Consider the following 26,432-nt stretch of genomic DNA (forward strand, 5'->3'; position numbering starts at 1 on the left):
TTACTGACTAGAATGAGAAGATTTTATATTCATTTTGTCTGAAACAATATTCATTAGCTTTTAACACAAAGCATTTGAAAATTAGCACACAATTTCCTTACTAAAAATATGTGTGCAGTACATTTTACTATGAATCAAACTGGCATTTATTGACCATATATGGTCAATATTGGCAAGTGTTTTATATTATTGTTGGCATATATGTTAAATCTTAATTTTTAAGAAAGTTTTTTAAAGATTTTATTTATTTATTTGATAGAAAGAGAAAGCACAAGCACGGGGAGTGGCAGGCAGAGGGAAAGGGAGAAGTAGGATCCCCAAGGATCAGGGAGGGGCATGTTGGACTCAATCTTAAAATCCTGGGATCATGACCTGAGCTGAAGGAAGATGCTTAAACCAACTGAGCCATGCAGGCGCCCCTGTTAAATCTTTATTTTAATTTTCTTTATATTATTACTTTTATGAAGTACATATTAATTGTGAAATACATATTAATTTATATTTACTTATGCATTTACCTTTCCCATTTCTCCTCAGCATATGAGGTCCTGACTTGCCTATTTTGCTCCTTTCTTTAATGTTGACAGCACTGTATTAAGACACAAAAAAAAGAGAACAAAGAGTTCAAGAGGAGATGGGATTCAAGAAAGCACTATTAATAATGAAACTTTTTTTTGCCAGGCTCTGGAATCTTAATTTTGTCCCCTTAATCCAGCAAGTCTTTTAAAAACTCTTCTTAGCTTCTTAGAGTTTCTCACACAGTCTTCTTTTCACTATGGCAACAGATAACGGGTTTCTAGTTGGAAGTTACCCTGAAAGATAAACTCATTTCTCTAGGCCTTTCTTCCCTCCTGGACCTTGGACTCACAAGTCCTCATGATGTTGGTCGACTGCTAACGCCTTCAAAGAGAGTCTTTAAGAAGATACTTTAAAGATTGTGTCCAGCTTGTCTAGTTGTTAAATGAGAGAAGACTGGTTTGAGTCATCTACTCCGTCATTGCCAGAAATAAAACCATAAAGGTAATTTTTAAACATGAACCACTTAACTATTGTGTTGGAAATGCGTCCCCCCAGAACATTTTTTTTTCTAAATAGGTTATGTATCATCTGTGAATATCCATTACTTTTGAAAAAGTGGTTCAGGCTTTACCATTAACTTTATGTCTAACTTTGTTTTGCTTTGATGAAAATTTTAACAAATATTTTTCGAATACAAAGTTGGATAGTACTGGGCTGAATTTTTGTTACAGTGATGTCACTTAATTATTTTTATAACACCAAATTTTATCATCCAAATAAAAGAACAATATATCCTAAAAATAGTTTTCATGTTCGCTATCTGCCAACTAAATGAAATCTTAATCAATTTTGTTGAAATTTAAGAATTAGAATCCTCTTGAGTGATAATAACATTTGTAATACTGTCATTAATTTTCACAGAAGCATCACCAATGTTCATAATTCTTTTTGCTTGGTGTTCTGAAGTTTTTAACATGTTAGGACAATGCACCATATTGACAATTTGAAATGCATAATGGTTCACCTTTCTTTTATAAAGGGACAAAAGAATGATCGTGGCAGGGCAAGTGGGAAAGTACAACTAATATTATAAACTTTTAGCCAGGTCAATTTAGGGAAGAACATATTGAGAATCTGGAATTAAATACTTGAAAAAAGTATCCCTGGCTGATATTCTAAAGAAACTGTCATGCACTCCCCTGAGTAATGGTTATCTGATGTTGAAGAAAACTGACATGTCTCAACACCCTGTAATGTAAGTAGCTCCAACCCAAGTTAGTCATTTTTTGCCTCAAGATATAAAAAATATTGCTGCCTAGGCCTAAATGCCTTTGAAACAGGGCAAATTTTTAAGATATTTCTTTGTCATGCACTTGCTATCTTAAGTCACTCAACTCATAAATATATTCATATCATATATTATTAAACATAAGATTACTATTATGACTTTTTCTGGCTTGCATTTACAACTTTTATGTTTATTGTACTTAACCCCTGATGCCCAGGTCTCATCCTGTGAGGGCTGATTTACAATATATTTAACAATTTGTTAAATAGTGTTTCTTGACCTGTCATATTCCTCCCTTTTTCCCTCCCTCCTGTCTTTCTCTCTTTTTTTTTTTGCTTTCCTTCCTTCTCCCCCTTCTATCCTTCCTTCCTCCCTTTTTCCTTCCTTCCTCCCTTCTTTCTTTACTTCCTCCCTCCTTCCTCCTTCCCTTCCTTCCTCTTATCTATTTTTCTTTTAAAGTGTTTTATTGATTCTATATTTAAAAAAAAAAAACAATAAGACATGGCTACTTTTTGCTTCACTCTTGTTTTGGATCCTTGTTAAATTAATCTTATGTTTCTCATTCTTTTGCTTCCTCACCTTCTCCCCACCCTCAAATCTGTTTTGGCAAGTGAGCAATTTCTGTAGGAACTTCTTGAGTAAGGATGTATGGGAGAGAAACTTTTAAAAACCTCCCATATTTGTGTGTGTGCATGTCTATCTATCTATCTATCTATCTATCTATCTATCTATCTATCTATCCTTTACATAGATTAGAGATCTGTTTTTGAGATCTATCAGATTATACATGTCTTTTAAGATATACATAGACATATATTTATATATGTCTATAGATATTTATAAAGATATACATGTATGTGTATATATATATAAAAGATTGATGCCCTTCATCCTCTTGATCCTTTTCATATGACATTTGTTTTTGTTTTTCCTTCCTTCATTCCTTCCTTCCTTCCTTCCTTCCTTCCTTCCTTCCTTCCTTCTTTCTCTCTTTCTGACTTCTTTTTATTTCTTTACTTTTCTATTCTGTAATCTTTGAGGATTTTATCTTTATTCCAGGGTCTTGATTTCATAATAATGTATAATGTGTCTTTGGCATGAGCCATTGACATTTACTGATCTGCTCACTCTGTGGATCCTCTGACATAGAAAATGCATCTTGAAGTCCTGGGGAATTTTCTTGAATTATTTCTTTGATCATTTCCCCCTCCATTTTTTGTGCTTTGCTTTTGTTCAAAACTGCTATTAGTTAGATATTGGAAATTTTAAAAACTTACTTTTATTTTCTTATCTTTTCTCTCCTTTTCTAACCTATTTTCCATTTGTTTTGTGTCTCTGGTAATTCCTGAATTTTCTTTTTGAATTGTTCTATGGAATTTTGTTAAATATTTCCTTATATTTTTTTCTTTTTTCTTTTTTTTTTTTAGAAATGACTTAGTTTTTATTTGATCCAGCTAACAGCAAGACACATTTATATACCTCTTGGAGATTGTAAACAATGATTTTTCGTAAAGAAAAGAATTACAACAGATAAATACTTCACATGAACAACATTTCCCCATTTTAGTCATGTTCTTAATATCTAAGCTAATTGTATTCTTTTTTAAAAAAATTATTTATTTTTTATTGCTGTTCAATTTGCCAACATACAGCATAACACCCAGTGTGCTCATTCCATCAAGTGCCCCCCTCAGTGCCCGTCACCAAGTCACCCTATAATATTTTTTTCAATTTTATTTTCTGAACTAGAAATTTCTGTTTTTTATTTTATGGTATCTCGTTCCTAGATTATGGATGCAATATGATCTATTAGCTCTGTGAAGATGATATTTATCTATATATAAACATAAATGTATATAAATATTTCCTTTTTATAATATTTACATTATGAATGTATATACAGACCATTATATACAAACCGTGTGTGTGTGTGTGCGCGTGTGTGTATAAACTCCATTAGCTATAAAGTATAGTTTTTTTTTATTTTTTTATTTTTTTAATTTTTTTTTAAAGTATAGTTTTTGCTAGCTGACATATTTCTGCTTCTTCTGGTTATTTTTGTTTATTTCTTTCATCCTTCACTTTTATGATAAAAAGCTTAACTTTCTGGTGAGTTTTTCAATATAATTTGGGGCTTTAGTACATGGATGAGATTAGAAAAAAACAGGGCTTTATTTTAGGCAATTTCATGGGAATATGATGATTTCTGAGAGAGCACGAAAATTTATTCTACCTTGGACAGTGATAACTGCTTGAAAATTTTGGGAGAGAGTAGGGATTCTAGAATAGACTATCTAGACTTTTAACTCACTGTCCCATCTTGGCTCTCCCAGTTAGCCCTTCTCTGGAGGTACTGACCATTCTAATAATTGAGATTTTTCTGGATTTTCACAGTGCTATTCAGTTTGATTCTTTCCAGTGTCTCCTTCAGCATTCAGGTTTCAATGTTCCCTGTCCTTGTTAGTCACTGGTCTAAACTACTTTACTCTTCTATAATTATACTGACCTCTCTCATCTGTTGTCATCTACTCTCCTATTCTCTTTGTCTTTTTTGGTTTATAAAATTGTATGCTTTAGGGCCAATATGCTAGAGTTTCATAAAGGAAAAAAGTAAACATGTTTCTCATTTCACTACATTTGTGTATCAGGAGAATTACAGTTGATTTCAAGATCAAGGGTATTTATCTGCTCTTGATGTGGGGAGTAAACGTTTCATTTTTCAAAATATAAAGAAGTAGATTTTGAACAAATTTATCCTGCCTTCACCCTCAGGATGTCATATTACCAAACTGCTTAAATTATATACCATAAAATAAAGAGATTGAGAAATAGGCTATAAACTTATTTGAAATAAAAATCCTAGTTTATCAAAAAGAGTGCTGATCAATTTTTAGTATGTATTTGCAAACTATGTTTAGACACGAATATAAGAATACATGAATGGGAGTTTTCTATTTTTGCATAGATTTTGAAAAAATAGCAAATCGCTTGCTACTTTTTCTCAAATCGTTTTATTGCTATCTTCAAAGTTCTGTATGTTGTCTTCCTTTTCTTGCTCCTTTTTTTCCTTAGCAATCTCATTCATTTCCACAATTCACCAATTACTAATATGCAAATCACATTCAAATGAAAATTTCTGGTCCTGTTCCAGACTCTGAGCAGTATAACTACGTTCTCCAAATCCTATTTCTCACTGGATACTTGGATCCTAATATTTTTTTATCAACTTATATTAGAAAAAGCTGTTTTTGTCACAACTTGGACATGAATACAAATAATGAAACACTATTTTTCTGTGTCTCATAAATAATCCTTGAATTTACTCCGGAAAAGGGAAACCCAGTTTTTCTGCTTCCAGAATTCCAGATGGAATAGAAATACTTTTCTTTATTCCTACCAACAAATATAACCAAAGTGTAACTGAACAAATATAATGCTGATATGTAAAGCAAACACTAGAAGGCTGACAGGTGGAGAGAAGACTGATGGGCTAGAGCCAATGAGATGGAGAGAATGACATGGTGGTGAATACCCTAGGTTTTATTTTTTCCTCATATATCTCAGGCTTTAAACTGAAGGAGCTAGCAACCCCAAAATGTCAGAAGATGCAGACAGAAAGATTAAACAAAAGTTTCTCTCTTTGGTCAATGGACCATGACAGGGGTATGCTAGCAAAACAAAAACTTTTAGATAATTATCCTACTATGATCCCCCCCCCAAACAAAACAAAACAAAACAAAACAAAACAACAACAACAACAACAACAAAAACACCACCGTAAACCCCTAACCATGCCAGTGAAGGCTAAATGGGAATCATAGGCATCCACTGCTGCCAAATTGTGACAAGTCACCCCTAGTGCCCCAAGATGGTGTCACAAAAGGCTGAGTAGGGAGCCTGGATTTCTATCCCCAACCAGTAGAGATAAGGCACTCCTCCCCATCACCAAAGAGATAACAAAAGAGGGCTGGAGGAGGCTTTGTGGATAGACAAGTCTTTCACCACAGCCCAATAATAAAGAGGCCATCATCATCACTTCCCCATGGCATCAGTGGAAACTGCAGAGACCAGTAACAAGGCACTTCTCATCAGACAACTATCTGTGAAGGTTTTAGTGGAGGAGCTAGAACTTTACTTCTATGTAGCAGTGACAAGCCCATTACTTAAGGTGTCAAAGGTGGCAGATGAGAAGTTGAACTTTTATACAATATGGCAGTGAAAGAGTGGACCATTCCTTACCCTGCTGGGGCAATTTAGTCAAAATATAACATTTAAATAAAATCCGGAATATCATAATATAGTATATAAAGTATGGAGATTTCAATAGAAAGTCATTTATTATACCCAGAACCAGGAATATTTAAAACCAAATTGAAAAAAAAAAAAGGTAATCAGTCGATGTCAAGATGACAGATATAATAGCATTGTCTGACATATTTTTAAACAACCATCATGCAAATTTTTCAATGAGCAATTACAAACATATTTAAAACAAACACAAAAATATAATCTCAGTAAAAAATAGAATCAACAACAAAATAAAAGATATAAAGAAGAACCAAATGGAAATTTCAGAACTAAAACATACAATAATTGATATAAGGCACTCAAAAGATGGAGTCAAAAGAATAGAAAGGACAGATGAAATAATGAGCTGTGAGATAGAACAACAGAAATTTCTATTTGAATATATATCAGAGACAAAATATCCGGAAAAAAATAGATAAAATAAGAAATCTCACATTATCCTTATAGTCATGGAGGGAAAGGGGAGAGAGGAAAGGAATAAAAATTACATGACCAGACTCTCATTGCAGAAAAAAAGTATTTGACACCTATGCAATGCTTATTCATGATAAAAAGTCTCAGAAAAATAGGAAAAGAGAGAAACTCACTCATCTTGATAAAGAAAATCTATAAAAACAAATCCTGTACCTATCATTACACATACTCATGAAAGGCTGGATGTCTTTTCTCTAAGATTGAGAAAAAGTCAAGAACATCTGTTCTCACCACCCTTATTTAACACAAAAAATGAAAGTTTTTGGCCATGCAATAATGCAAGAATCAGAAAATAAAGGCCTAATTTAGGAAAGGGAGAAATAAAACTGTCTCTAGTCCAGATGACATGATTGTGCAATTAGAAAATGCTAAGGAATCTATAAAAATAACTCATGGAACTTACAAGCAAATTCAGCAACTTTGAAGGAAAAAAATACAACTGTTCAAAAATCAATTGGATTTCTATATACTTACGATTAGCACATGGACTCTAAAATTAAAGATGTAACACAATTGCTCAAAAAATGGAATACCTAGGTATAACTAACAAAAACATGTAGGACTTATATGTTGAAAACTAAACACCACTGAGAAAAGAAATTAAAAAAGATATAAATATATGCAGAGAAACACATGCTCGTGCAGTGAAAGACTCAACATAGTAAAAATTTCAGCGCTCTTCAAATTAATATACAAGTGTGACATAAGAAATGTGTATTTGGTCTGCCCCTGGTTCTTCGCACTGAGCTTCTAAACCCTTGGAATCCTCTGAGTGATGGGGTTGTGAGGAGAATTTTTGCTATTCATTACCACAGGTAAGTTTATGTTAATGAGATGACTCTTGGAAGATGGAGTCTGGTTGCTAGAGGAGCCAAGCATGGGATTAGAGGCTTGGAAATTTCAGCCCTATCCATTTGACTCAGAAGAGAGAAAATGACCTAGAGGTGGAGTTCAATCACCAGTGGCCAATGATTTACTATTTACTCAATCATGTCCACATAATAGACCTACATTAAAACCCTAAAAAAAAAGAATTCAGAGGCTTTCTGGATTGGTGATCATATGGAAGTGCTTTAAGAGTATTGCATCCAGAGATCACAGAAGTTCTGCACAACTTCCCAACATTTTGCCCCATTCATCTCTTCCATATGTCTGTTCCTGAATTATATCCTTTAGTAATATAATAATAACAAGTAATGGTAAGTAAGTGCTTTCCTGAATTCTTTGAATCATTTTAGCAGGTTATTAAACCCAAAGAAGGGAGTTGTGGGAAGCTCAAGTTTAAAGCCAGTCAGTCAGAAATGCCAGAATCCTGAACTTGTGATTGGCATTTGAAGTGAAGAACAGTTTTGTGGGACTGACTTTTAATGCCCTTTAACTCCCCTTTTACCCCCCTTAACCTGTAGGGTCTATAATAACTCCAGGCAGTTAGTGTCAGAATTGAAGTAAATTGTAGGATGGCAGTCAGTTTCAAACAAGAAGAGAATTGCCTGGTAAAGAAAAACTCACACGTCTGGTGTCAGAAGTAGTAGGAGTATAGAAAAACATAAGTTTAACATTTTTCCAATCAAAATCACAGCAGTATGTTATAAATACACACAAGATTATTCTAATATTTATAGAAAAAGGCAAAAGATCTTCAATCACTAAAACAATTTTAAAAAGAATTTTAGAGAGGAATTGATCTACCCAATTCAAGACTATGAGATAGCTAGAGTACTTAAGAGTGTAATGTTGATATAGGCACTCTGTAGTATTGGACATATAAACACATAGATCAATGAAACAGAATAGAAAACCTAGAAAAGACCCACATAAATATTCCTAAGTGTTTTTTTTTTTTTTTTTTAATGAAAGTAGAAAAGTATTTCAGTGAAATTAAGATAGTCTTTTCAACAAACGGTGCTGGAGCAAATTGGCTATGTACAGGTAAAAAAAAAAAATAGAAAAGAAACTCGACTTAAGTCTCATACATTATACAAAAAAAAAAGCTCAAAACGGATCACAGACTTACATATGAAATGCAATAACTTTTAAGAAAAAAATATTGGAAAAAATCTTCAGAACTAGAGCTGGTCAAAGACTACTTAGACTTGACACTAAAAGTATGGTCCATGCAAGGAAAAAATGATAAATTAGACTTCATCAAAATTAAACTTTTCTCTATAAATACTCTTAAAATGATGAAAAGACAAGCTATTACAAGGGCTCAGAGCTAGTCACCCCAAAATATGCCACTTTGGCATGCAGATAATTTCAAGCTGAAAGCAAGGAAGAACCTTTGATCTTCTTCTAATTTCCCAAAAGAATTTAGATAAAGGACCTACTCCAGGAATAATACAATGGTCATCATAGATAACTACAGTAAAATAGGAAATATAGGTGGTAAACAGGGAGGAATGCAGCAAAGTTGGCTTGTTGAAAATTCGTATCTATATCCCATTGTTTCAGTATGGCCCAGAAGACATTTGTTTACCAAACATTTGCTCTGTTTTATCTTCCTATGAATTGCTTTCCTTCCTGTTGAAGGCCCCTTGAAGTCCTGTTGAAGTCCTGTGGAAGACCTCTACCCCCTTTTCCTTAGTTAGAGATGACATGTATACATCATTTTATCCGATTATCTTTGGCATCTCATGTTTCTGTGGATTCCCAGTATGTATGAAATTTGATTTTCTCCTGTTAATCTAGCTCATATCAATTTGATTCTTAGAGCAGCTAGAAGAATCTTAAAATGTAAAGAAAATTTTTCCTCCCCAACAATATAGACTGCAACAAAATATTTGCAAACCACATATGTGACAAAGCATTAGTATTTAGTGTATATAAAGAACTATCAAGATGCAATGTTAAAAAATTATTCCAATTAGAAAATGGGCAAAAAACATGAAGAAACCTTTCACCAAAGAATATATACAGATTAGGGAAGCCCTGGTGGCCCAGCAGTTTGGCCTGCCTTTGGCCCAGGGTGTGATCCTGGAGACCTCGGATCAAGTCCCATATCAGGTTCCCTGTGTGGAGCCTGCTTCTCTCCCTCTCCCTCCGCCTGTGTCTCTGCCTCTCTCTCTCTCTGTCTGTCATGAATAAATAAAATAATAAAATAAAATAAAATAAAATAAAATAAAATAAAATAAAATAAAATAAAATAAAATAAAATAAATAAAAAAGAATATATACAGATTGGATATGTTTAGTTTGCTGGGCAACCATACCAATTATCACAGACTGAGTGACTTACACAATAGAAATTTATTTTTCCACAGTTCTCAAGGCTAGAAGTCTAAGATCAAAGCACTCTCAGGGTTGTTTCTGGTGAAGTCTCTTCTTGGCTTGTAGATAGCCAACCTCTCCATATGTCATCACATGATCTTTCCTTCATGTGGGTGAAGAGTGAAAGAAAGAACTCTCTTATTTTGTTTCCTAATTTTTTTTTGTAAGGATTCCAGTCCTATTAGGTCAAGGTCTCACGTTTTAGACCTCCCTTAACATTCATTGTGTCTTTATTGGCCTTACATCCAGATACAGTCAATTTTGGGGTTAGACTTCAATATATGAATTTTGGAGGGATACAGTTCAGTCCATAACAGCATATAAGATCATGAAAGGGATGCCTGGGTGGCTCAGTGTTGAGTGTCAGCCTTTGGCTCAGGGCATGATCCCAAGGTCCTGGGATTGAGTCCAACATTAGGTTCCCTGTGGGGAGCCGGCTTCTCCCTTTGTCTGTGTCTCTGCTTCTCTCTCTGTATCCCTCATGAATAAATAAATAAATCTTAAAAAAAAAATCAGGAAAGATGTTCAACATTATTAGCCATCAGGGCTTTTAAATTTGAGGAGTAGGAATAGAAATAATGGTGTCATGAGATTTACTTTAGATAATTGAGTCTCTTCTGTTTAAAAAATCCAAAACTATTATAAACAAAGGCAGTATAGTTGAGACAATAAGTGCATAGGCTTCAAGACAACTACTTAAAATTTATAAATTTATTTGGAGCAACACTTCCCTTATTTTTCTAAAGTATATTACTGGTTTAGAAGAATGTTTCAAGATTAACTAATACCACTCCTTGTTTGTCACTGTAGAGTGGTGTAATAGGTGGCTACAAGGAATTAATGCACAGTTTTGTTTTCTTTCCTTCTTCATGAAATCCATGAAATCCTTCATGATCCTTTTCATTCACTACTATGATTTTGTGTTAGGGTTCTTGGTATGGATATAATCATTCTACTAAAAACGTAAGGTTAGTGAGGTAGAACATCAGGGCCTGTTTTATAGATGTGTAGACATGGAATGAATATTGTTCCGTGTTTTTTACATTGGTAGATCACAAAGCAAGAGTAAATACAATAATCTGAACTTCAAGTCCCTTGTTCTAGTGATTAATGGTGAAAAATATTTGATAAAATGCCTAATGTTTCTACTAAATGTCTAGTTTCTACTTTCTCTTAAGATTTTTACCAGTCCCTCTTGATAAGTTCTGGGCTATGATAATATACACAGATTACAACTGAAATAATGTCCTTGATCTTAAAGCAAAGATGGTAGGGTATAGATGCAATTTTTTTTTAAATTTTTATTTATTTATGATAATCACAGAGAGAGAGAGAGAGAGAGGCAGAGACACAGGCAGAGGGAGAAGCAGGCTCCATGCACCGGGAGCCCGATGTGGGATTTGATCCTTGATCTCCAGGATCGTGCCCTGGGCCAAAGGCAGGCGCCAAACCACTGCGCCACCCAGGCGCACCCTATAGATGCAATTTAATTACAGTTTGGGACAAATGTTGGGAACTCGATGAAAATTTTTGTTGGTTATTTTAATCCCAAGTTTTCCCTAAATATTTTATGTGTTGTACTGAATTTTCTAGATAATTACCTCTATTCTCTACAGGATAGTTACTAGAACTTGGCCCTGCATTTGTTTATTTTACCTACCTTGCTTTGCATGCCTATAAAGAAGTCATTGTGACCACTGAAGCATTAATGGCCCACAGGTAATGATTCATTTATGTTACCCAGTGAGAGGACACTGCTCTATACCAGTAAACAAGGTGCCCACCCACACTCAGCAGCACTTGGCAACTTGAGTAATCAAAGCAATAGCTAGCAGTTGTGCATATAAAACTAATTAAAAAATGTACCAAGTTCATTTCTGAAAACTATTACAGATTCAAGGCTGATTAAATTGTATGGTTTTTTTTTTTTTTTTTCTAGTGGCTTTAGGAAAGAATTTGTTGAAGTTGAACAAAGTGAGAAACACAATTGCCCTTATTCAGTGTGGTCAAGCTCTAATTTGCAACTAGGATTTCAATGAAATAAGACCCTAATTGGCGGGGTCCATAATACATGGTATTTAGCTACTTCAGAGTATGGTTGTAGATAGAGGAGGCAAAAGAATTTTTAAAAAGGAAATTATTACAGTCATGGTTGAAATGAAAATAAAGAATTTAAAATATTTACTGTGTGTCTGGTTTTTATGCTAGAACACCAAAAATGAATTATTTGTGAGCATAACTTATGAAAGGAAAATATGAAACTAAAAATTAACGGTATATACACTCTTTCCTTTTTTTATGAAGCACCAAGCATGCTTGCATCAGGTTTGAAAATGCCCGTCTTAACCACCTTCATTCTTATGAAGACTGTATCCTTTTCCATTCAGTTATATTAAATATAAGCTTTCCCCCCACCCCCCACCCCCACACACAAAAAACACTTAAAAAGAAAGCCAGAGAGGCAGTATGTGGGCTTTTCCTGTTATGACCCCATTTCCAAAGGATGGGTGGTCATTCTTTAGTTTATAGATGGCCTTTTTAAATTTTATATGCCAGAGGAATTTAACTGACTGTGGATTTACTTGCATAGCAAGCCTGACATAGATCATGGAACACATAATGGTCTCCTCTTTTTGATGATGGTCCCATATTTTTACAAAGAAAAATGCAAAAAACTAGACTACTCTTACCTGTTAAAATAGTTGATGGAATCAGGTCAATTGAGACTATTGAATTACTTTCTAAATATGAGGGAGAAGGATGTCTGGGTTGCTCAGTGGTTGAGCATCTGCCTTGGGTTCAGGGCATGATCCCGGGGTCCTGGGATTGAGTCCCAAGTCAGGCTCCCCACAGGGAGTCTGCTTCTCCCTCTGCCTATGTCTCTGCCTTTCTCTGTGTCTCTCATGAATAAATAAATTTTAAAAAATATGAGGGAGAAAATGTTAAAATACATCTTTGCTACATACACACTTAAAGCTTATAAAAATCTGAGTGAATTAAAAAGATTTAAAGGGTTTAATTAAATAATTAAACCTGTAAATATAGAATATTCTGAAGGCTACTGTAATTATGACTTTCACACATTTTAATATATGAGGCAAAGACAGACTATTTTGAAATTGACCTGGAGAGATGGTGTATGCTGGGGGTCTAGGATCTTTAGGTCCAACGTCCTCAGTGAACATTTCCAAGCACTTTGGTAGTCAGTTGGTACTCAAATCCATATTGCCACAGCCAAGCAGTTGTATACAGTTTGGCAAAAGATAACAATGACTCTTGCTTCTCCTTTGTCTATAATAGACCTTACTTATTATTTATATAAAATATAAAAAATGAAAGGAAAATCTAATCCCATTTAATTTATATCCAATCCTGCAACCCATTTTTATTGGCTCAGGTTATGGACACATATAACAACTGAAGACTTATACAAATATTAAGCATTTTCCTGGGCTCATTAAAAGTCAGCAAAATAGTTTACATCAGCTAAGAAAATTAAATTATGACTTCACATTAAACGGTGATATTTCCTTTGTTCCAGAGATGCTATAAAATTCTATACTATAGCGACAATCAATCTCAACTTCAGATATGGGATTTTGCTGCTTCAGTTCTTTTCAGATTATGTCATTAGTTGAAATAACTACCCAAGGCTTATTTACACTTTAAAGATTTTTTTCAATGTTAAAAAAAGAACATTTTCTAATAAAATTCCTTACTCTGAAAGCTAAAGTAATCAGTGTATCTAAATTTGTTTTGACTACATCCATTATTTAAAGCACTATTACCCAGAATTCCTAACTGGCAATGGGAATTCTTGGGATTGAAAGCTGATTCTGTCCTAAATTTAAAACCTACTGTGGCATTGCTTATATTGTGGTTAAAGCATCAACTAGAGGATTCTGAAAACTCTGAGCAGTATCATTTTGCCAGGGTCCTTTCTCATACTGTTATCAGAACAATTATAATCTAAGTTTAAGTGGACAGGAGCAGTGTTTATGGGCAAAAATATATATATATTAGAATTTCAGTGATTCTCATTTCATTGACATTTTGATGTAACGTGCGTCTTACCTGTGACCTTGTCACTTTCTCTTATACCATGTATATAAAAGAGATAATATATCTAGAAAATTTGATACAATATTTTCAAATTCATTTGATAACTTGTTGATACTTCATGTGTAATTTATTTAACCATACTTTATTTTTTATAACTTTTTAAAAAAATATTTTATTTTTCTTATTCGTGAAAGACAGAGAGAGAGAGAGGCAGAGACATAGACAGAGGGAGAAGTAGCTCCACAAGGAGCCTGATGCAGGACTCGATCCCAGAAGCCCAGGATCACACCCTGAGCTGAAGACAGACACTCAACCACTGAGCCACTCAGGCGTCCCTAACATACTTTATTTTAATTGAGACTTGGATTTAGCAGACTTAGTGCGAATTTGTCATTCTCAAAATTATATTTCATGGTATTGAATCAATAATCTTTAACAATTATAGCTTTTATTATGTTAGTCAGAAAAGCAAGATAGTTTTAAATATGAAATAGAAAAACTATCTAAAATATGTTCAAGCACAACATCTAGCATTGGGTGAGGAGCAGTTATCAGCTTCTTATAAATCCTTTTACAAATATGGGCACATGGAAAAACAAAAATAGGTCAATAGAGCTATTCTGTGTTGTCAGGCCACATCTGTGATTTTTCTATCCACAGCTTATAACTCAACAAAATTTTGATCTTTGAACTTTTTTATTATGTATTATGGAAGTTTTTACTTATGTACATACTCATTGTCTTCTACTTCTTTGGTAAATTGTGCAGCATTCTTCAATGCTTCAAAATTGGTAGGAAATAATCGATGTGTCATGATATTATTTCATTGTCATCCATAAGAAACAATATGAAATAATTTCAGATAGACTGTGATTGTGTCAAGTTGTTCAATATTTAAATTAAGAAATGTCTTTGAGCATTCCTGAGACCTCTTAAATGACCTTCCAACCTGTCCCCAGCTTTCCTTATTTAAAGATCAAACCCATGATGTTGAAAAAAGGCTTAAAACAAAGTGTTATTTAATTTCTTACCTTTTCTTCATCATCTCTGCTTATTAAATAATTTTAGCACTATACTTCATCTAGTCTTAGGAGTGCACATCAGTTAATCACAACATATCAAAGTCTTTAATTAAATTTATTGACAAGACACATGAACCTGATCCCACTGGTGAATAGAGATCAAAGCGCTGACATCTTACAACTGCACTAATTTTCAGAATACTAGGGTAACTTCTCTGTAGTTATGAAGTGAGGTTCATTGTATTTTACAGTTTAGTTAAATTGTCATAGGTGAAAAGAACTGAATTAAACTCATTTACCATTCTTAGTTCAGATAGCTGAATATCAGATAGTACTGGAAATGGAATAACATGTTGATTAAATAATTTGCAAATCAACGTAAACCTTGATAAAAAAGCAGTGTCAAATATTCGAAAGGAAATACACAATCCTGATCTGATAATAGGAGAAAAGTAAGATATGGCAACAAATAGCATGAGTGGTAAAAATTAACACTCCAGGATGTCAGCTCCTGTTTTAGATGGAATGTGTTTTCCCTCAAATTGAAACCCAGCCCAAAATGCAATGATATTAGGGAATGGAATCTTTGGGAGGCAACCAAGTCATGAGGACAGAACTCTCATGAGTGGGGTTAGTACCCTTACAGAGAGACCCAGAGAGCTCTCTTTGTCCCTTCTGTCTCATGGGGACCCAGTAAGAGGATACCCATCTGTGAATCAGGAAGTTGGCTTCCACCAGACACCTAACCTGCCTGCCTTGATCTTGGGCTTCCTAAACTCCAGAACTCGTTATCTGAGTCTATGGTATTTTTGTTACAGTGGACAGAATGAACTAAGGCAGTTTCTCTGTAGCTATTTTCAATAGCTCCGTGTTGAATTGCCTGTTACTCTGGAGGGTGGCCTTTAAGTGTTAAAATTTTCAAAGTTCATATAGTCACTACTAAAATCCTCATTGTATTAATATGCTTTGTCACAGGAAGAAGATAATTCAGCACAGATAATAAAATTGGAGATATCCAATTATTATGTTGGCCTATAGCCAGACATTTGTCCATTGTGTGCTTTACAAGAAAAGAAAATAGCATTTGTTTTCTTGCTGACATGGTAATATCTGTTTAATTGACCTAGAAAAAAAGAAAGACATCTGTCTCTCTGAAACTTGATAATTTTGTCATTCACTAAGTTATTGTGACCAGTAATGAACATGTTTGAACAATTTATCGAGTCTCGTATTGTCATTCCCTCAAAAATAGTGGTTTTGGTTCAGGTGTAGGTGTGCTGCTATGTATTTTGTTTTCATTTGAAGCATTAATTCAACTCGTAAAGCATGAATTCGTAATTTATCAGATGCATAATTGGAAAGGTTGGGATAAGATATTAGTGGCCGCTTAGTTCATTTATGTCCTCCTCCTCCTCCTCCTCCTCCCTCCTCCTACTTTCTTTCTTATTCTTCTTCTCCTGCCTCTTCTTCTTCTTCTTCTTCTTCTTCTTCTTCGTCTTCTTCTTCGTTCGTTCTTCGTTCTCTTTCTCCTTTCCTCTTCTTCTTCCTTTTATTTACTCATTTTTTTTTTGGATTAGGACTTAAATCCTTCTTATTGGCAGTTGAAATATGTTGTTAATAGCGACTACGAATCCAGACAACTTGAATAACACATATTATACTTGAATCTAGAATCTGGCCTTTTTTGCATAATTATTCATACACAGGGAAAGTTAAATCAAGAGAAGCTTTAAGACTTAGGAATTTGAGAAAAAGAGAAAACGTATCCACTTCCTGAAACTGTACACTCTCTTGCCCTAATGCAATAACTACTATTCCTATCCTGGCATAAAATAATTCAGAAGGAATCTCACATAATTAAAGAGTTGTGATGATAACTTGATACATATTGTCGGTTTTCATTTAAGAATACTATAAATAATCCAAGATCAAAAGGCAGTGAAAACAAACATATGACTTGAACCATAGACAGAGCAAACTATTACATCTATAAGCAGGAAAGATACAAACATGAAGAAAATAAGTAGATATATAAAAGAACCCCAAGTATAATAATTATATTTTTAATAGTGTTATATAATTGACACAAAAAGTAATTAGAGAAATGTAACATACTGTCATGTTTCTTCCACTGTCACCTGTGAAGAATGACCGCAAGAGCACAAACTCAGTAATTGCTCTAATTATCATCTATTCTCCAGCTCAGGTAGGTTAAAATGAAAAACATAAATTCATCCCTCATAATGCTACACCTCATGCAAACACCTTCAAGTAGTCTGGGTATATTACTGTATGACATGTTGAAAGAAAATTTTAACTGAGATGGATCTTTATCATGGTTATGATTCTATAGGGACAAAGAAATGTCTGACCTAGTCCTAAATTTTAATTTCAGTTTTAGATGATTGCAAAGAAGTCTCTTAAGAGGATGACTGGGGGGCTCAATAGTTGAGCATCTGCCTTTGGCTCAGGTCGTGATCCCTAGGTCCAGAGATGGAGTCCCAAATTGGGTTCCTTGTGAGAGCCTGCTTCTCCCTCTATGTCTCTGCCTCTCTCTGTGTGTCTCTCATTAATAAATAAAAAAAATATTTTAAATAAATAAATAAATAAATAAATAAATAATAAAATAAATCTTTTAAGTACATCTTCTTAGTTTATTTTACCTTGATATATATAAATATTAACAAGCTGTGATACATATACATATCTTCAAATTTACATAATCTTATGAAATCATTATTTTAAATAGAGAAAGTATATTGAAATGTCCTTAATTTTATCCCTTGCCTTCAGGAAGACTTGGAAGTGGAATTGTATTTCCTGATTTTTTAATAAAATAGAACTTTGGGAAAAATATTTTATCATGTTTTCTAAAAGCCTATTCCAATGTTTAGCCATCTTTGCTTCTCAAATACAAAAGGAGACGTTTTACATGTTCTAACACATCATAAGCATGACCATATCAGAAACAACCCCAGGTGAAATTGTAGCAAAAAAAAAAAAAAAATCAGAATTGGTTTTAGATTCACTGCTGTCTGCCTACCTCAAACCTCAGGCATCATGGTTCCTTATACTTCAATCACAACCCTCAGGAGGTCAAGCTTCACTGCGGGGTCCTTTGCAGACAGACCTTCCCTTTCTGGCCCGGTGCTGTGTATGAGAGATTTGCAATTTCATGAAGCAAAACTGACAGTTTTTCCTTTTATTTACAGAACCCTGAAACCACGGATTCTTTAATTTGATCAAGTAAACTGTGACAGTGTGTTAATGAGGGCTGAACCATTTGTATATTTGAATAATAATTTTCTGGAGATAATTATTTCACCTCAATTCAAAGGAGTGCCTCTAGCTATGGGAATTTCATCCCACCCGTAAACAGAGCAGGGCCCCATGGTAATCTGAAACTCTCACTTTTCTATCATTTTTGTGTTATTTGCACTCAGTGTTCTTTGTTCAAGACTGGAGATGAGTAGGCTTGGGGATTGTGAAGAAATCTGATATTACCCAAAGCACTTTCAACTCTATGGGAAAGGCAGTTAAAATGAACTGGGAACTCTAGTAGTGACCATTCTTCCATTCTGGAACCACCATTACAATATTAAAGAAGCTCAAATTCTAAGCCTCATGTAACCTTTCAATCACGTTCTTGTCCCTTCTGTCACCCTACAAGAAGGTTGGCTCTGCTTTAAGAAGACTTTAATACTAAACAGCAAATAATGGTGGAAGAAAGGTGCAGATTGTAGACAGCCTTTTTTTTTTTTTTTTTTTTTTTTTTTAATTTTGTCATAGACTGTCATGGAATTAGAAGCTGGCCAATGTTTTTAGTTGTAAGAGCTCAAAAGCAAAGATTTATGAAATTTAATGAAAATGGTAATGGGGGAATTTTGATACTTGGTAAGGTCCCTGATATACATGATTTTCTAGTGAACAGATCAGAGGACATAGTATGAAAATTATGTGCCAGTATGATCTCAGAAAAATTAATAAAAATCTGCATAATAGGATTGCCAGCTACATGGGGGATTGCGTTGAAGAGGAAAATTCTGAGCAAAGGGGGGTAGGGTTATGTTCAAAGGAACAGAACAGAACAGTAATTAGGACCTCAGAGGTAAGATCGTAGCAACATAGGCCCTTTACAAAAGGACTAGTTTCTGGAAACCTATCTGGAGGGAATGAATAGGAAGTAGATTGCACACTGGAAGTTGGAAGACAAATGAACCCTATTTAATCCCTGTTTGTCCTGGAGCTCTCAGCACTTCTCCCCATGGTTTCAAATACATACATTATTTAGATACTTCCAATTCTCATCTTTTCATGTAACGGAATTCCAGAAGCAAACAAAAACAAAAACAAAAACCTTTGGTATTCTCATTTTCCCAGCAAAAGATCTAAAGATCCTTGAGGTATGCCCTATGCATTTCCCAATCAATCTCTAGGGTCAGGAGATAATTACTCTCCCCATTTTACACATGAGAAAACTAGTTATGAAAAAGTAATAAATAAAGGATTCATATTTCTAAACAACTATGAGGGTTGTTTTGCATGGGGAAGGGGAACTTTTCAAAATTAATATTTAGAAATAATTGTCTGATAAATTAGGAATTATTCACTTTTTTTAAAGATTTGATTTATTTATTCATGAGAGACACACAGAGAGAGGCAGAGACACAGGCAGAGAGAGAAGCAGGATCCATACAGGAAGCCTGATGGGGGACTCGATCCTAGGACCCCAGGATCATGCCCTGAGCCAAAGGCAGATGCTCAACTTCTGAGCCACCCACGCATCCCAAGAATTATTCATGTTTATGCAACTTCTCAATTTTATCTATACTATGTCAGAGGATAACTCTTTCTGAAGAAATGTATAATATTGGTACGAGTGTAAAGTTCATATGTACCATTGGTTATACTTTTTTTTTTTTTTTTGTATTTATTTTCCTCTTGTGACCAAAGAATAAAATAAAACTGTCTTTGGAAGAAAGATGCATACAGTTATAAATACCAACTATAAGCCCACTATTAACAGACTAAGTATTAGGCAAATATTTAATTTGGAGGATGCATTGCTTTTCTCATGATGGCCTGTGTGAGAAATTATCTCATCCTTTTTTTGTTCCTTCTGTCAAAACAAAATGAGAAATTATATAATATTATAGGAGAATCATAATGCCGTACAAATCATAAGCTATGGAGAGAAAGTAGAAAATGATATGCTGCTAAACATAAATTTTATAGTTCTAATGCTGAGGCATAAACTCACAATATCAATGTATGTTGAGAATGTCTACCAGCATTCAGTTTTCATGTTAATAAGTATTAAACATCTCCATACTCTTTTACCCTGAGTTTTCAGAATTCAGTTGTGTTTCATATCTAACCTATGATACGCATGATTGGAAGAAGGCTATGGTTTATGGGTTTAGCGTAGCTAAAATGGGTGATGTTGAAGCTCATCTTAATAATTGTAAATTATATTAAGTTACCAGTAAATATCTCAGAAATATGTTATGAAGTGTCATATATGGGTTGACCTTAATCCTAATAATATTGTCATTTGTGTAAATTTAGATTTTCACTTCATTTCTTTCGTTCTCAGTCAAAAGTGAGGGTAAGGTGTATGTTATTTTCACAAATAGAAATAGTGGAGTTTTTTAAAAAGAAATAGGGTGCTTTATTAAAATAATTCTAATGGTTATTAAAATTATCTCCTTTACAGATGTATCTATTCTATCTCATACTTCCTTTAAAAGTTACATTACTGGACAGTTTTAGTGTTCAAATATTTTCTAACTCATGCATTTGATTACTAGCCAAATAGTATTCACATTAAATAATTTGCACATTTTAGAAAAATTCTAGGATCTACAGATTTTTAAATAATCTATGAAAAACACAGGAGACATCTGTGAATATTTGGTGATTGGAAGAAGTCAATGGGTCATGGAACTCCAAGCTTTCCATTTTAATGTTGTAGCAAACACAGGAACTGTGCCATACTACATAGAGCCCTCCAGGAAAAGATGTAGACTGCATTCCTTTTAAGTGCTCTAAAATGGCTTTGTTCCTTCCTTCTAATGAGGATTACTTCAAAATGCTACCTAATTTTGTCTTCACTGTTGTTTGTTTTAATGTATCTGTTTGGTTGGCAAGATGTCTTATGTGTTGCTTAGAATCAGTGAAGTGATTAAAAATTCCATTTCTAGCTCAGCAAAACTCTATCTACCAGAACTACAAGTACAGATTTGCCCTGGTAACCTGATTCAAGACTGCTGTTTGGCAGTTACTAGTAATGTTCTTTTCACTTTCAGATTGTACTGACTTATTTTAATTATTAACTTATTAACTTATTTTTAAAGATTTTATTTACTTATCTGAGAGAGAGAGCAAGCAGGAGGGGGAGAGAAAAGCAGACTCCTCCTGAACAGGGAGCCCAATGTGGGTCTCGATCCCAGGACTGTGAGATCATGAGCTGAGCTGAAACAACCACTTAACTGATTGAGCCACTGAGGAGCCCCTCAAATTGTACTGATTAGGCCATAAATTTGATGGTCACCTCAGCTATAGAAGTCTGTCCTTACTCTGTTGAGATTATTGAGAGAATCTGAATACCCTTCATTTATTTGTGCAGTGAAGAACACTGAATTTTTTTTTAAATAAGGAACAGTTAGTGAGAAATGTAAGTCTACCCAGTACTAGACTTTTCAAGAAAGCCATGATATAAAATTATATCATTTCTTAAATTTTCTCATTTATTCACTCTCTGAAAGTACTTTGAAGGCACTTTTCTTTTCAATTTTACAGCCTATTCACAGTTATCTAAGTACCTTACTTAGTTTCTACAGATGGTGTGCATTCAATAAATCTTCTTGAATGAATAAATAAATTAACATAGAGAAGGTCATTTCTCGAGAAACTTAAATCTAACTTTAAGATATGATAGTAAGTATGTGGTATATAACTACATGCTTATTAGTCTGAATGCTAAATGTGTAAAAATCAAAAAAGAAAAAAGGAGAAATGCTCTAGGGACAAAGTTTTCCTTGTCCTGGATTTTCTTCAACCTGGAGAAAGCTAAAGAACTTACACTCTATGAGACAAATAGGTAATATATCCTGTGTAGTGGTTCATAGATACAGTTGTAACTCACAGCTATGAGATGGGTTTTTAGTAGCCAAACTTCAGATGCACAAGCCACTTGACTAAGAGATTGAATTAATCAAGAAGGTTGTAATATTATGGTATTAAGGGAGCAGTATAATGTAAATAAATAAAATCATTTTCAGGAAGTGAGAAAAAGCAAGTCAACAGACAACTAGGGAATATAAAAGCAAGTCAACAGACAACTAGGGAATATATTAAAGGACGAAAAATAAAATCAAGCAGGCGAGTGAAGATATACTAAGACGTGATATGTATTATATAGAAGTCTGATTATTTCAACCATGGTATAGTCACATAATAGTAAACTATTTAGTAGCTCAGCTGCCTTCCCTAAGGTCATCATAACTAGGAAGTGACCAAGGACTCATGACTATACCTCAATATATTTATATTTCTTGTGGCTCTGATAATAACACAGTGAGAAAATAGAAATCTTTTAGTTTACAGAGGCTCATGACTAAGGGAAAAATTGGATTAAAAATAATCATTAGGTCTTATTCTCCTCCTTAGAAATTATTATGCCATAGAGTATCATAGAACTTCAAATATGAAACAAACCTATCTTATAATATGAATTTAAACAGATAGGAGAATAAAAAATTTTATATTTGATGAAAGTGAATAATTTTATTCATTTAAGTTGAATAATCAAAGTAACACCACAAAGAAATGTACTAAATGTTAAAGATGATTTACATTTTCCTTTAACATATATTTAGCATACTTGATTAGAAATGAAAGAAGTAACTTTCAGTATAAGCAGTTTATATTGGTTCATTTATTTATACATCCAGGGAAATGTTCATATCCAATAATAAGTGCACAAAGTTTCAGTTTAAAATCTTACAATAAAAATACAATATCCTGTTTAATATAAATATCAGACTAATTACTATTTTCCAGGAAAATTCTGGGAATTTTAAAACTTGCAACTCGTTCTTCCTTGTCAAGTTAGATGTTAGGTAGTTCTTTACTGTGTGACTTGTTTAAGTACAAATCACCTCATATATGCAACGTGTATATTAAACTATTCAAGCTTCATCTTCTTTTCCTATACTTTTTTTAAAAAAGTTATTTATTTATTTATTAATGAGAGACAGAGAGAGAGAAAGAGACAGGCAGAGACATAGACAGAGGGAGAAGCAGGCTCCATGCAGGGAGCCAGACATGGGACTTGATCCCAGGACTCCGGGATCACACCCTGGGCTGAAGGCAGATGCTTAACCGCTGAGTTACCCCAGGCATCCCTCTTTTCCTATTCTTTTTTTTTTTCTTGCTTACTCTGAGTACATTTCACTTTGATATAAGCTGTACATATTTGTAGGTTAGTTTTAACTATTTTAGAAGACATCACAGTACAAATTTTGCAAATAACAAGTATTAATAAATAGTAAATATCTGATTAGAAAAAACAAGAAAAATCCTCAGTAGAGTGAGTTTCTAAATCACATTCTTCCAGTGTTTCTTCACTCCCTCAAATCTCAAGGAGTGAGACTTGATTTGCCAATAACAGTTCACTCCCTTCCTCTTGCACCTTGCTCTCATTATGGGATTCATAAACCTTACTTGGCTTGATAAGTATAGCTGAAGAAGTGCATCCTTTTCTTTTTTTTTTTTTTTTTTAAGATTTAATTTATCTATTTGAGAGATAGAGACAGAGAGCAGGAGTGGGGAGAGAGGGGAGGAGGCAGAGACAGAGGGAGAAGCAGACTCCCCACTGAGCAGGGAGCTGGATGTGGGGCTTGACCTCAGGACCCTGGGCTCATGACCTGAGCTGAATAAACATAGACACTCCACTGTTTGAGCCAATCAGGTGCCCTTGAAGAAATGTATCCTATGCCTAAAGTAGGTCTCTTTAATTTTAAGTAGAACGTACTTATATTGGTGATTTTTTGTTTTCAAACTATCAAACCATGAACTAGAATGGCCCCATCTGAAGAAATTTTTGCTTTTCCTATACAATCAAACAGGATTGCTTTGTGTGTAAGTGTTATCAGTTTATGATCTTTTTTCTCCTTCATCCTTTATTTTCTGTATGTTTGATTATGAGGAAAGTATTGTCACCCTCTATACACATAGCAATAAAGGTCAAATGGAATTACATAAACTAAACTACAGATAATGAGAAAAATGTGATTGGGAGATGTGGATTGTATTTTCTAATTTTCTTCAAAATTCCTCTATTAATATAAAGAATTATATTTTGTTGTAGGTATACGCTTTTACAAGAAAAAAATTTCCCCACAAGTCTGAAATTTAAGTGCATTTTTTAGAAACATCATTATTCATTCATTCAGAATAATTAATTGAGTATCTGCTCTATTGTAGACCCATGGCAGGGGGCTATGGTATCCTCATATACTGTCTCTACTTTTTTTTTTTTTTTTTTTTTTTTTGGCAGAGGCTGCCCAACTAGAGTCTACATCCTCCAGCCTTCTAAGGAATTATATGGAGGAATTAACTTTTTTTTCATGGCAGGAACTATGTTTCACTTATCTTAATTCATCCCTGAAGTTCATAAACCAGGCTGAAAGGCAACAAGGAGCTAGGAGTGAACTGATACTATCAGTTCTAGGATCATCTCCCTCAATGCCCCACCCCAGCGTGAAAGTCACTTTGGGCTTTTCTGCAGAATCTTCTCAGATTACCTTGAATCCACGGTCTGGGAAGAAAGAATTCATGTCTGGTATAGCAAGGGCCCTCATGGACCTGCTGGGGCATGATGGCTGGTGCCCACCCTGATTTCTTGTGGTCTATAGCATACTGATTGCTAAAATGTTGATACAAACTCTGAAAAGAAGTGTGCACATATGTTCACTATTTAAATATTATATCTTAATATAACTTATAAAATATGTATATGAAGAACATGAACATAGTTATTAATAAAAAGCGTCCTCAATTTTTTCAAAGCATATTTCTCTTTAAACATTGTTACTTGATAATTGGGAAAAAATTCAGCTTTAAGGCTTAAAATAGACTCCATGTTTGAATGGGTTTCATTGCTTTCGGAAAAGGTGTGATATGCATGAAATGAAGACAGAAATAAATTTTGCTTTAAACTAAAACTTAGAGGACTGAACCTTATTACTGAAATTTACAAAGCTGCTTTAAATGAGATAATTAGCTAAATGTACATGTCTGAATAAAAAGTACTAACTAGAGTTTGCATAAATATTATTACTACACTACTAAAAAAAAACAGTATCCTAATTTTCATCTTGCTCAGTCACATACCAATATTGTCCCTACTCCTATGAGTTTACATTCCACTGGGGAGGGGGGCAGACTACTAAAAAATTGCACAAACAAATGTACATGTTTAACTATGACACGTGATCTACAAAAAATGTACGTAAGAGATAAAGGACCCACATAAATAAAATTGCAAATGAGAGAGAAAAAATCATGAGCAACACCACAGAAATACAAATAATTATAAGAATATATTATCAAAAATCATATGCCAACAAATTGGACACTCTGGAAGAAATGGATAAATTCCTAGAAACCTATAAACCACCAAAACTAAAAAAGGAAGAAAGAGAAAATGTAAATAGACCCAAAACCAATGAAGAAATTGAGTCACTAATTGAAAATCTCGCCAAAAACTAAAGTCCATGGCCAGTTAGATGGCTTCCCAGGGGAATTCCACCAAACATGTAAAGAAGAGTTAATACCCATTCTTCTCAAACTGTTCCAAAAAACAGAAGTGGAAGGAGAACTTCCAAACTCATTCTATGAAGCCAGCATTATCCTGATTCTAAAACCAGGGAAGGACTCCACTAAAAAAGGAGAACACAGGCCAATATCGCAGATGAACACGGATGCAAAATTTCTCAACAAAGTACTAACAAACTGAATCCAGTAGTACATTAAAAGAAGCATTCACTCTAATCAAGTGGGATTTATTCCTAGGTTGCAAGAGTGGCTCAATGTTTGCAAATCAAACAAAGTGATACAGCACATTAATAAAAGAAAGGGTGAGAACTATATGATCCTCTCAATAGATGCAGAAAAAGCATCTGACAAAGTACAGCATCCTTTCTTGATAAAAACCCTCAACGATGTAGGGATAGAGGGAACCTATCTCAACATCATAAAACCCATATACAAAAAAACCATAGCTAATATCATCCTCAATCGGGAAAAACAGAACTTTTCCTCTATGGTCAGGAATGGATGTCCACGTTTACCACTGTTGTTTAATCTAGCATTGGAAATCGTAACCTCAGCAGACCAAAATATAAATAAATAAATAAATAAATAAATAAATAAATAAATAAATAAATAAATAAAAAAGGCATCCAAATCATCAAGGAAGAAGTCAA

The sequence above is a fragment of the Canis lupus genome, chromosome 19 (genome assembly GCF_011100685.1).
Source record: "Canis lupus familiaris isolate Mischka breed German Shepherd chromosome 19, alternate assembly UU_Cfam_GSD_1.0, whole genome shotgun sequence".
NCBI lineage: Eukaryota > Metazoa > Chordata > Mammalia > Carnivora > Canidae > Canis > Canis lupus.